The sequence below is a fragment of the Perna viridis genome, chromosome 1 (genome assembly GCF_037379345.1).
Source record: "Perna viridis isolate PV_CMFRI_1.1 ecotype Kerala chromosome 1, ASM3737934v1, whole genome shotgun sequence".
In the NCBI taxonomy this organism is placed as follows: Eukaryota; Metazoa; Mollusca; class Bivalvia; order Mytilida; family Mytilidae; genus Perna; species Perna viridis.
The window spans coordinates 13,721,132-13,735,406 of NC_142445.1; the positions used below are offsets into that span (position 1 = coordinate 13,721,132).

Sequence of the window (14,275 nt, forward strand, 5' to 3'; positions counted from 1 at the left end):
CTTAACATGATCATACTACTTGAAATAGCTTATCTTACCTGAAAAATTACTTGTAATATATTCATCAGATTTGAAGGATATATAAAACCATCTAAGTGTGAATGAGTTTCATATTTTGGATTATTGTAGATGGCTGCCATTTAAAATGGCCGCCATCTAAAATAATTTGCCCCACTGGAAAACAGTGTAAATTTCATCTAAATTTTATAAAACGTGGTATATAGGCTTGACATTGTACATTGAATTTAAAGTTTTTGATTCTGTGAAGCGTGAGGGGACTTGTATGTGACTTGCTTTTAAGCACAACTTAAAACTTGTTTTATTTTATTTTTAGGGGGTTTTTGCTTCTTCTTTTTTTATTTTTATTTTGTTTTGTCTTTTGTTTGGATTTTTTGTGAGAAAATTGTGTGTGGGTCCTGGCTTTAATATCTATGTACCATTAGGTAAAATCCGTGGTAATGTAAATTTAACGCTCGATCTGCAAACTCCAGTAGATGTTTTTGAATGGCACCTTGAGGTACAATGTCAAAGAAATATATACACTTTTAATAAAATTATTGATTGGATGTCTTGAAAATGCTTGTTTTGGTCCCTTATTCCTTACAGTTAAGTAACAACCAAAACCAAAACTTATCCCAGCTTTCCTTTTGTTTTAAACTTGTACATTGTAGAACAAATTTATCGTCCAGAAAACATGTTTCTACCGACACATACTGAATGATTAAACGACACATCATTTTCAATTTCATAAAGATCTTTATTTTTTTAAGTGATTTCTTCTGTGTGTAACTTTCTATTTCTTTACGTTTGTGTATTGTAAATTTTAGTGTTCCTGATGCTATCTTGTAAAAGGATTTCCCACCATTTCTACATTTGGTATCAATATTTATATCAGAAAATACTAGCTGTTTCCATTGCAAGTCATTTATAGGAAAACAATACAGAAACCCACGCTACAAAACTGTAAGTGAAATATCTTTTGTCTTTCTTTATGTATGGATTTTTTGTGAAAACATGTCTATTGCAGACCTATTCAATTTTTTTTTATTAAATATGGTTTAGGTCTCAGTATCGTATTAATTTTCCCATAGACTTCTATAGTGAAGTGCATATTTTTAGGATTTTTAAAAAAATATGTAAATTGATTCAATAAAACTTTCACTTATGTAGCATTTCTAAGGACATGTGAAAAAATAATTTCCCGCAAAGAAAATAGGGTGAGTCCACGAAGATCGGATAGAAAAGTAGTCTCAAACTATAAATAGCCATTTTCCCTACTTTCACTTTCGTTTTGCACTCACCAAACCAACCTTTTCAGTGGAACATTTTTATGATATTATGTTAGATTTTCTTTTAAAAAAGTTCTTCATCTTACAGTGTGATGTTTGCTCTATCTTATAAGTCATTGTTCATATCTTTTGACAAAATATTAGTTTGTAGAGAGGCAAAAAGAAAATGCACTATATTTTTATAGCATCCATGTTTTGACGTACACCTGCTCAGGGATATGCAATACGATACTGGTACCTTTAGGTATATTATGCCATTTGGTGTATTGATTTCAACACGTCTGAGTACTAGATATCAACTTATATGACTTAATCTATTAGACTCGCCGAGATGTAAAAGGAGGAAGATTTAATTAAGGTATGGATGATAACAAACGAGTCCTTCCATAAGTTAAGATATGAAACTACCTTACTCTACATTCAGTTTGTTTTTTTCTTTCAGAACTATTTGGTTATTTGGCCAGTATTTAATCCATAAATTGTGGACAGTTACACTGGATATTACTCCCTGTAAGACTGAAATCAGGGTTTCAGTACTTCTTATGTTATATTTTAGATTTGTGGTATATACCGTACACGGACTTCGTCCCCTATCGATTGATATCTCTGATACATAACACGTAACCTACCACAACATGGGCTTTAAGTGGATTTTCATATAAAGGCGACGTAAGCAGGATAATCTTAAACAAATCAGAGTGATCAATTTTTTTTATTCTAAGAACAAAATACACATATCAACTGAAGTGCGAATATTATGAAGAAGGCGAAAGTACATTATGAACAGTTAACAATTCAAAAACCATATTACATGTAGTAGCATATACTTCATTACATGTACATGTAATCTCTTATTACATTCCCGAAGTGGTTTTCAAATAACATTTCCATATAAACTCAACATAATGAAAATGTTCACATGCTTTCATGACTAGTTAACATTTGCTTATGGAAATAAGACCTGCTATTAAACATGACTGCAGAAAAGATTTACAATATAGTCGTTCTATCCTTAGAACTTCGAGACAAGTCAGGCTTCGTCAGAAATCGTACGGAACAAAATATATATGAGTTTAAGATATAAAACATTATCATTATGATACTACAGTTGAAATTGAACAATTGTGTAACTCATTTATTTTGTATATAAAAGTCTATATTTAGCTTTTAAGATATCCTTATATACTTGAACTAAGAATGATCTAGATCGTTTAGTTATTTTAAAAACTATTACTATGGACACTTTACCAGTACTAAAGGAAGACTTTGGTACCCCTTATCAGTTAACATTATTCTACAGTTACCCAGTTCCACGTGGAGTTTTAACCAATATCAGTATGAAACATTACTGGGTTGGAGCCACATGTATAAGTGACAGTAACTGGAGTATTATAACTTCATTTGCAATTTTTATCGTACATGTACAACAGATCTGTTAAAAATGACAGGGTGTCAATAATTCTAGTGATTATTATTTATAAATGCAAATACAGGAAGATATTTTCAGATGTTAACATTTCCAACAATTTATATTTTCCTATTTCCAATTTCAGGAGCTTGACACTGAGTCCTTCAAAATGAAGTGCAGTATTTTATGGCACTGAATGAGATTTAAGAATACATGGTAGTTTGGATGCTACTGAAACGCCCTTTGACTAAAAATAACATATCACAAAATAAAAGTGTCATTTGGTCTTACTGTAAAAAATAGTACATATACATTAGGATCGCGTCTTTTTTATTGTGCAGATGTACACTTCTGTCAAACAGAAGACGAAGAAAAGAGAGGCTGCGATTCATCAGTTGGAAAGAAAAAAACTGATCACAGATTTATTTAAAGACAAAACAACTTGAATATTTTCATTCTTCTTGTAAGAGTCAACTGTCAAATAATGGGAAAGTTGGTAAAACATATGAAGATGATAAGACTAGAATATTATTCTCTATATGAAAGGGAGATGGCAAGTAGGATCAGCAGCTAAATGATCTTTGTGGATTTTTTTTATAACTTTTTGAAAAAAAAATTGTAAATATTCAAAATCATTAAAACATCTGAGTTTATGATAACAAATCAAATATAAAACCAGTATAATTCCATATATCTAGTAAGTTGATAGAAGTAATGAAACTCTTATTTTCATCAGTAACAATACTTCATAAAAATGTTGCAGTAGCGCTACAACCAAAATGAACTTAGTTTTTTCACGGAAAACTTGTTTTAGTTTAAATTATGAATTACTCCATCTTGAAAGCATGACAATTTACTCGTCGTTTGACTAATTATTTGTTGCATAATAGTTTCTTCGACAATAAGAGAAATTTGCTGTTTCAGAACTTAATTGCGGTGAAACAATGGCGTCTAGGCAAAGCAGGTCTCAAGTTTCACAGTGTTCATTAGATGATTGGAGAAATGCACAGTTACAAAAGACTTAAATGGACTTAAGATGACATGTTCCACTTGAACTGTACTGCTTACAATAACAATCATAAATGAACATCCCAATTTTAACAGTACTATAATATTATTTACATTATATTCACCACATAATAGTTCATGTATTACAAAAATAAATAAATAAATGAAAAATGCAAGTTCTGTAAAGCACAGCAGTTACTATAATGTATGTGATGGTAGTACACGGGCTAAAAAGTTAACTCACAGCTATTTTTACATTAAAATTCTACATTTGTATACACATTGTGATTGAAATAATGTATACAAATGCATTAATTTCAGAATTACTGAAGAAAAAAAACTGTTCATATAATAATCATGGCATCAGAATAGGTAGGCAGAATGTATATTTTGTATATAAAATATAAAGTAATGTTATCAATACTAATATAAAATCAAATACAATTTATTGCATCATAAACTGAATAACGTATTAAATCCATTTATCCACAATTATTATTAACAATATTACAATAATTACATATAGAGTTCTTGAAGTTCATGACTTTTCCAATATCATATACTTTGAGCAGTAAATCAAAGACTACAACGATCAAATTTCTGTTTAGTCCAAATATCCTTTTTTATTATTTCAAAACATCTTTCAACACTTATTTCTTTGTAAAGCAATCCAAAATGTTCAAAAGAAAATACATATCAACCAATATTCCATCAAAGAAACTTTTTCTGTTATAAATCAAATATAATACATGTATATAAAACAATTAACAAGTAAATTACTCCACTGGTTTCTCTTAAATACTTTTATTAGAAATCACAACCCAGGCTTCATGCACATTCACAAACAGAAATTTCATAAAGGGACATATATCAATTGTATTCAATTATTAACTGTTCATTTCATCTTGTTTGTGGATTGAAGAAAAGATGGTCCTAATCAAGTACAAAATCTCTCAGAACCTGGCTTTGTGCACATTCATAAACAGAAAAAAAAATAATACAAAATTCACAAAAGAACATACATCAATTGCATTGAATTAAAAACTGTTCCTTTCATCTTTTTTGTAGTTTGAAAAAAAAAGATGATTCTGAATCACAGAACACAAACTTTCTCAGAACTTGGCGACAAGTCCGGCTTCGTGCATTCATAAATCTTCAATTATATTAGAAATTGTAGTTTACAATTATTGAGCATATTACCTGATAAAGCAATATCAATTTTTACTATCAAGCTGTTTACTTATAGTAGATTAAAGATAAACCCCCTTAAAGAATCCTAAGCATGTTCGCCTCTATTTGGATTTTATAATCAAGTCAGTCAGATGGATTTTCGGAACTGTGGTGCTACAGTGCCATCGTACGCTAACCAGGCAATTGACATTAATGTTGTGTCACAGACTAATCAACATGGCGTTCATTCCACAGCTACTGATGTTTCTAACACTAGAAAAGAAGTTTCTGTCAATGTGTCGACCTCAAGCTCTATGACAAACATAACAAGAGGCTCCCAGGAGCTTGCATCTCTCACCTGGTTAAATTTTGTCTTTCAATGGCAATACATTTATCAAGAAGTTTACTAATAATTTTGGCCTACGATGACTTTGATGGAACTGATCATAAGGATCAGTACAAGGCTTAACATATGAAAATAACGAAATGACCACAGGTAGATCTCATCATGCTGAACAGTTTTACCCGGTTATAATTTGGATTATAATTTAAATTAACAGAAGGAAGCAATTTTTGTTAACAATTTTGATTTCATATAAATATATATTAATGAATAAATGTAACAATAAAATTTATGTCGTATTATAGCAGATTCATTTAGCTTTCAATGTTCATTTTGAGTAAATTAAGTACATGTACATACAGATAAATGCAAGATGAAAAACTGCAAGAATATACAGATATCAAGGTATCACAAGTGTTTATGACAATCAACAGATTTTAATGTTTTGATGATGTTCATCTCAATCACTTTGGTATAATATGATATTTTAACACAGTAAGGAGTGCCAAGTTGTATATGAAAGCCAGTAAAACTAACATGTATACCATTTATCAATATTTCCAACATCCAGATCTAATGACAAAAATCTTACTAACTTAAAAAATATGACGGATTGAACTACAAGAGTCAAATGTTGATAATCACTCAAAATATTCATACATAAGTAACCTGACAAAATAGAATATATTAAATATAACAAGTTAGAAGACCATAACAAAATACGTATGAACTATAAGTCTTTATGGTACAGAATATAATCATTTTCTTCCGAGTTGCTCATTTACTTTTGTTACTTTGTATGTATGATTTTAGTTACTTTATATTCTTTGTTGTGTATGTCTGTTTTCCATGTCTGGTCTTTGTCCCTGGATTACGTTCTTTTGATTACCGCTATAACCTTGGTTCCCTTGATTACTCTTTATAAGTTAAGTTGTATAACTTAAAGAGTAAAAAAATTACAAGTTACAAGCAAGTTAGAGCAATAAAGGATTCTTCAATAATATTTGTTTTTATTAATATACGGTGTATAAAAATCAATTGCACTTGGAGATAAGTACCTACATTGAATCATAATGCTAAGAAAACAATATAATAAATTGTGAATTAACACATCATATGACATGACATAGCATTATAAAGATGTTCACTGCTCATGTCCAGCAATTTTTTTGTCAGATTGTTGTACTCCTCTACCCATTTCATTGCATTGATATTTTTTACTTAGTGATCCCCACTTTTATTTTCATAATTTGATCTTAACATAATATTTCGACATTTTTTTTTATGAAATTCTTGTTATTTCTTCTGCGTATAAAGCCTTTTAAGACAAAACCTATGGAAAATCATGTGAAATTTTCCAAGGCTTATGTTTCAAAAAGAAGCACACTGACCCATCATTTTTTTTTACATTCTAGCCTAAAAAGATCTTAACAGATTTTACAATCCTCTAAAATCCTTATAATCTTTAAACAAAGCAGTGAGTATCCTTAAGGAAAACAAAACAAATAGAATTTTTTTCTCAGATTAGCTCTAATGTTGTATGTAAGCTTTAGGTTCATGACCTTGTAAAAGGGATTACTGATAGTAATTTCTTATTAACGCATTAGGTTAACCATATGGCAATTTTCCAAGTATTAAACAGGATCCAGCTTTTCAGAAGTACAAATACTCTTTCTGCAGTTAAATTGTTGTAGACAAGCGATAAACTTATATTTTAAAAGTTTTCAGATTATCAAGTAAATGGAGCATTTTGGCACTTTTCAAGCTTTAAGACAAAGGAGGCACAACAGGAGAAGTTTTGTGCAGATGGGCTTCATTTAAACAGCCAGCTGTTATTACTCAGTACTCTTTCGATTTTTTACCTTGGTAAACTATGCAAGACATATTAATAGTTTATTATAGAAAGACTTATTTGCCTAGCCAATTTCAATTTTAAGTGCAATCACTTTACTTTTGTTTTTATAACAAGTTTAAAATTAAAAGTTGTTTTGGTTTTTTTTTTTAAGTAAAAGTATATGATACTCCAATTATTAGTTAAGTAGGACAAATTGGTATAATGTAAAACAGATTTCTACCAAGAGAGCTATATAAATCACTCACTAAGCTAGCTAGATTTGTGTTGAAATTGGAACTGGTCTATTAAGAATCAGTTACAGATTACACAGCCAGCCTAAGATTTTTATTTCCATTTTGAGATAAAGTACATGAAGTTAAAACTCTGCAAGAGTTATCGTTCTTTATTTGCTTTGATAAAGTTGGTATTAGTGTGAGATTAATGTATTAAAAACACAGATTGCAAACTTTGAAATAAAATAAAACAAAATATCCCTACCCGTCTCTTTGAAATATATTTGTAGTTATTGATATATTAACTCAATCTAAAAAAAGAGCCATTAAGCAAACAAAGACCATCCAGCTCTTGAATGGTATAAACTTGTCATTTACACCATTTACAATCTTCCCATTCCCAATTGTCCTTAAACCCACCCCGCCCCCATAGAAACCCCCCACCCTCATGAAATCCCCATTGCATATTTTTTATCAGTTATTTTATATTTCAACGTTTAAATTATCATTTGTAATTTCATATTAATGAATACTTTCCCATTCAATTTCTCTTCCTTTCCATTCAAATTCTCCACCTCCCTATACACAATACCCATCCCCAATCCGCATTCTCCATTCATCCATATACCATTAAATGGGAAATTTTCTGTATTCTTTCAATATTTGAAATCACAAATCGATAGATTTCCAATGTACGCATACAATTACTGAAATTCTGTACACTTTGTACATTTACAAAATGGCTGACGGTAAGCTACATACCTATTGTGAAATCTTGCAGCTCGATTATTATTATTTAAAAAAAGAATTTCTAATTATTATAGCTTCTATCAAATTTGTCAATAAAAAACGCTGGAATTCTACATTCTTTATACTTTAGACTGGGTACAAATATATAGTTCTTGGTAGAGATTTCTAATACTTTGGAGGCAATAATTCCAAATAATTTTCCGAATATACAGAAAAAGATGTTTACAAAATGCTGGCATTTTTTATCGTCAACATATTTGTCCAGTGTGGTGGAGGCGTTTTTCAACAAACGGCCGGCATTCCTATGGGAACAAATTGTGCCCCTCTACTTGCTGACCTATCCCTTCAGTCTTATGAGGCTGACTTTATAGCTGATCCTATCCGAAAGAAAGAATATCCTTTAGCAAGATCCTTTAATCTCATTTTCCGCTATGTAGATGACTTATTATCTTAATTTTGATACATCGCATCAGCCCCAAAGAACTTGAGATAAAGGATACTACAGACACTATGTGGTCAGCCTCATATCTTGACCCACACTTAGAAGTCGATGGTAAGGGAAAACTATTGACCAAACTTTACTACGAACGTGATGGCTTTTCATTCAGAATTGTCAACTTTTTTTTCATATGTGGCAACATCCCTTCAGCACCTGCGTATGGAGTGTTCATATCACAACTCATACGTTACACCAGAGCATGCCCCAGACTTTTTGTATCGCGCTAGACTTCCAAACGTAGGCTTCTGGTACAAGGTTATGTTGCTACTAGATTGAAGTCATCACTACAGAAGTTTTATGGTAGTCATCGTGAACTCGTTGATCATTACGGTGTATCCATCTGCGCCATAAAAACTGATTTGTTCAACGTGTTATAGTTTTCCTTTGCTCTTTCGACTACCCCGGGCTAGATTTTTTATGAGCAACTCCGCGGATGTTTCTAGAAAACCGAGGACGCTTACTCTACCGGTGCACCTGGTCCATGCTCCCAGTTTTTAGTGGAGTCCGAGTTGTTTATTTCCTTTTGTTACTTTGTATGTATAATTTTAATTATTTAATTACACTTCTAATACGCATCTGTTATGCATTGAAACCCAACAAATGTCCTAACTATTCTATTGGCCAAGATTAAACGTGTCTGTCGTCAAGGAGAAACATATATTATAATCAGTATGAAAAAGACGCAGGTAGTCCTACAACAAATAAAATTAGAGAAACTTATGTAAATATGTATTTATTGCTCGTGTAGTTTACGATAAGGTACGAGAAGGGCCGTTTTGGTCCCCTCTTCAAATAACTATATTTTCCATGTTAAAAGGCAAGGTATAGTAGCCTTCCAAAATAACTATTTTGTCTTGTTTATGAAAATATTTGGTTGCCTAGCAACGGATTTTAATGATACTTGGGGAAAACCCTTCTTAATTTCAGATATTGGCTAGTATCAAAGGATTACGTCCTGCTATCAGAATATATGGCAACTATCTTTATGTGTAGTAATTGATTGAATTTTGTAAACGACAGAATCATCTGGTATTTTTAGTTTGTAGGTTACCAAATATAAGGTCGAGTGTAGTGCCTCAAGGTCGAAGTGGTATTACAAATTCGTTAGAATTCGTTAAAATGAAATGTACACAGTTAACCTACACTGATTGTAAAGGCAATAAAACAGATTCGGCTAAAAAAATGTCTTAAACGCTGCGATGGTGTAAGTACTAGAAAATTAATTTCATCAATTGTTGCCATTTTAATACGATGTTTTGTACGAATATATTCTTTTAAGAATATAGTTTACCTCAACAGCATGTACAGTCTAGAGAATATGTGACCATTAATCAGTTTCTACCATAAATTAATCAATTGTTAAAATTAAATTCTATCCAATTTAAGTTAATAACCGTTTCATCCTTCAATGAACTGAACAAAATGAATATAACGAGAATCAAAATGGTAAGAGGCTATACATTCCTGACTTGAGATAGGTGCAGTATATTGCGGTATGTCATTACCTAGCTTAAACTTTTCTGTAAATCTTTATTTGTCAGGTCTCTATGTCTCTTTAAATTTGTCGAATGTCGACAACATGGCAAGCAAAACCAGTTTTGATTACCGCTCAAACCTTGGTTCCCTTGAATACTCTTTGATTTAAGTTGTAAAGCTGAGAACCCTGCCTTTGTATGTGTTAGCGATTAAATGTTCTTTATTGCATATGTTCACGTTGGTGTCTTTGGAATTTAAGCTATTTGACGCTTTGGCATTTTTGGTTGATATTTTGTAATCTCTACTCTTTTCAGTCAAGACAATGCTAGAATTGTAAAGAATTATAGAACTTTCTTGTTCTGAAATCTTGTTGTCCTATTCAAATGAACATCAGTCGAAACTATTTATTTCTGAACCTAGGCAGCATTAGTTTACGATTGATAAAACCGAGTGGATATACATCATAAGTGACCCCCAGTATGGCCTGTATGTATTGCTGCTTCAATTGAATAACCGACAAAAAATAGATAAACTTATATTTCTCATCCTTTTTAGTTTGTGACCTTTATCGACCTTTTTGGAATTGTATGCACCACATTTGTGCTATCAATTAAGAACTTGAAGAGGTCAAAGTTCATAAGACGGCAGAGGTCCAAAACTGAACTGTCGATAAATATACATATAAGCAAACAACATTCATTCCTGATTCAGCTATGTGGTTTCTATTGTAAATAAATGCTTGAAACAGTCCCGGGGGGAGGAAACTATCTATTTTAAAAGAAACAAGTGAAAGTAGATTCTTTAATAACATTCATTTATATGTTTAACTTATAAAGTTATTTCAACGACGAGGTTTGCAGTTCATCAACACAAATTTCCTGTTGGTTATGACGGTTAACATTTTCAAAATCAAACAATTCTATATTTTTCACTCCCAAACTTGTCAAAAAAAATCTCCACGAAAACCAATTGCACTAAATTAAGAGAGAACAAACCTCTGAAGGGCCTTGCTTTAGAATTTTGATTACTTCTTCCTTTGCACTAGCCGAGGAAGTATGTGCTTCCAGTTGTAGTGAAAGATTTTGTCTTCCATTTACTAAAGCTCTTACGTAATCATCACGTGATGAGGGCGAAAAAACATTGAAAATAGCGGTTTGAAAAGGACAAAAGTTGGATAAACAATGACTACATAGAAGTCGCGCTAGACGGCCATTACCATCAGCAAATAGATGGAGTGTCAAAAATCCAAACAGCAGTAATGATGCACATTTCAAGGTCATCTCAACTTTTTCTTGTTTTTCCTTTAGTTTTGAAATTTTGTCTACCATCGAATTATATTGTATTATTAAAGTATCTACAGCATCAAAGGCTATTTCTTCCGATGCAAACGATGGGTACAGAAAAAAAACATTATCAAAATATGCTGATCGCGGGAGTGTACTGAATTTGCTAAGCTGTGTTTTACAGTCATCCATAAGGCCCTCCATTAAAATTTTATGACAGCTTTGTATACAAGTTTCTATATCGATTTCACCCTTATACTCTTGCCTCTCTCTTGGTGAAAACTTGTTCAATTCGTTCCTTAAATGCCAATACCCTCTTAATAAATTCCTTGATTCCTTCATATCTATTTCACTTTCTTTATTTTGAGAGTTATCAAGTAAATATTCTTCTAACTCTATTGTTTGCTTATATGTATATTTATCGACAGTTCAGTTTTGGACCTCTGCCGTCTTATGAACTTTGACCCCTTCAAGTTCTTAATTGATAGCACAAATGTGGTGCATACAATTCCAAAAAGGTCGATAAAGGTCACAAACTAAAAAGGATGAGAAATATAAGTTTATCTATTTTTTGTCGGTTATTCAATTGAAGCAGCAATACATACAGGCCATACTGGGGGTCACTTATGATGTATATCCACTCGGTTTTATCAATCGTAAACTAATGCTGCCTAGGTTCAGAAATAAATAGTTTCGACTGATGTTCATTTGAATAGGACAACAAGATTTCAGAACAAGAAAGTTCTATAATTCTTTACAATTCTAGCATTGTCTTGACTGAAAAGAGTAGAGATTACAAAATATCAACCAAAAATGCCAAAGCGTCAAATAGCTTAAATTCCAAAGACACCAACGTGAACATATGCAATAAAGAACATTTAATCTCTAACACATACAAAGGCAGGGTTCTCAGCTTTACAACTTAAATCAAAGAGTATTCAAGGGAACCAAGGTTTGAGCGGTAATCAAAACTGGTTTTGCTTGCCATGTTGTCGACATTCGACAAATTTAAAGAGACATAGAGACCTGACAAATAAAGATTTACAGAAAAGTTTAAGCTAGGTAATGACATACCGCAATATACTGCACCTATCTCAAGTCAGGAATGTATAGCCTCTTACCATTTTGATTCTCGTTATATTCATTTTGTTCAGTTCATTGAAGGATGAAACGGTTATTAACTTAAATTGGATAGAATTTAATTTTAACAATTGATTAATTTATGGTAGAAACTGATTAATGGTCACATATTCTCTAGACTGTACATGCTGTTGAGGTAAACTATATTCTTAAAAGAATATATTCGTACAAAACATCGTATTAAAATGGCAACAATTGATGAAATTAATTTTCTAGTACTTACACCATCGCAGCGTTTAAGACATTTTTTTAGCCGAATCTGTTTTATTGCCTTTACAATCAGTGTAGGTTAACTGTGTACATTTCATTTTAACGAATTCTAACGAATTTGTAATACCACTTCGACCTTGAGGCACTACACTCGACCTTATATTTGGTAACCTACAAACTAAAAATACCAGATGATTCTGTCGTTTACAAAATTCAATCAATTACTACACATAAAGATAGTTGCCATATATTCTGATAGCAGGACGTAATCCTTTGATACTAGCCAATATCTGAAATTAAGAAGGGTTTTCCCCAAGTATCATTAAAATCCGTTGCTAGGCAACCAAATATTTTCATAAACAAGACAAAATAGTTATTTTGGAAGGCTACTATACCTTGCCTTTTAACATGGAAAATATAGTTATTTGAAGAGGGGACCAAAACGGCCCTTCTCGTACCTTATCGTAAACTACACGAGCAATAAACACATATTTACATAAGTTTCTCTAATTTTATTTGTTGTAGGACTACCTGCGTCTTTTTCATACTGATTATAATATATGTTTCTCCTTGACGACAGACACGTTTAATCTTGGCCAATAGAATAGTTAGGACATTTGTTGGGTTTCAATGCATAACAGATGCGTATTAGAAGTGTAATTAAATAATTAAAATTATACATACAAAGTAACAAAAGGAAATAAACAACTCGGACTCCACTAAAAACTGGGAGCATGGACCAGGTGCACCGGTAGAGTAAGCGTCCTCGGTTTTCTAGAAACATCCGCGGAGTTGCTCATAAAAAATCTAGCCCGGGGTAGTCGAAAGAGCGAAGGAAAACTATAACACGTTGAACAAATCAGTTTTTATGGCGCAGATGGATACACCGTAATGATCAACGAGTTCACGATGACTGCCATAAAACTTCTGTAGTGATGACTTCAATCTAGTAGCAACATAACCTTGTACCAGAAGCCTACGTTTGGAAGTCTAGCGCGATACAAAAAGTCTGGGGCATGCTCTGGTGTAACGTATGAGTTGTGATATGAACACTCCATACGCAGGTGCTGAAGGGATGTTGCCACATATGAAAAAAAAGTTGACAATTCTGAATGAAAAGCCATCACGTTCGTAGTAAAGTTTGGTCAATAGTTTTCCCTTACCATCGACTTCTAAGTGTGGGTCAAGATATGAGGCTGACCACATAGTGTCTGTAGTATCCTTTATCTCAAGTTCTTTGGGGCTGATGCGATGTATCAAAATTAAGATAATAAGTCATCTACATAGCGGAAAATGAGATTAAAGGATCTTGCTAAAGGATATTCTTTCTTTCGGATAGGATCAGCTATAAAGTCAGCCTCATAAGACTGAAGGGATAGGTCAGCAAGTAGAGGGGCACAATTTGTTCCCATAGGAATGCCGGCCGTTTGTTGAAAAACGCCTCCACCACACTGGACAAATATGTTGACGATAAAAAATGCCAGCATTTTGTAAACATCTTTTTCTGTATATTCGGAAAATTATTTGGAATTATTGCCTCCAAAGTATTAGAAATCTCTACCAAGAACTATATATTTGTACCCAGATGTACCATCTTTTTTTTGAAAAAAAAAACAAAAAAACAACGATGTA

The 14,275-nt window shown here is 32.1% G+C and overlaps 1 long non-coding RNA gene and 1 pseudogene across 1 annotated transcript; one reads left to right on the forward strand and one right to left on the reverse strand.

Annotated features, from left to right (window-relative positions):
• Positions 1 to 277: 277 nt before the first annotated feature.
• Positions 278 to 4,006, forward strand: LOC148627345 (uncharacterized). The gene is made up of 3 exons (XR_015920548.1): positions 278 to 963; positions 1,846 to 1,958; positions 2,843 to 4,006. It is a non-coding gene; the product is annotated as an uncharacterized LOC148627345 (long non-coding RNA).
• Positions 4,007 to 10,813: 6,807 nt separating this feature from the next.
• LOC148627346 (uncharacterized) lies at positions 10,814 to 12,438 on the reverse strand (annotated as a pseudogene).
• Between the last annotated feature and the right edge of the window lie 1,837 nt (positions 12,439 to 14,275).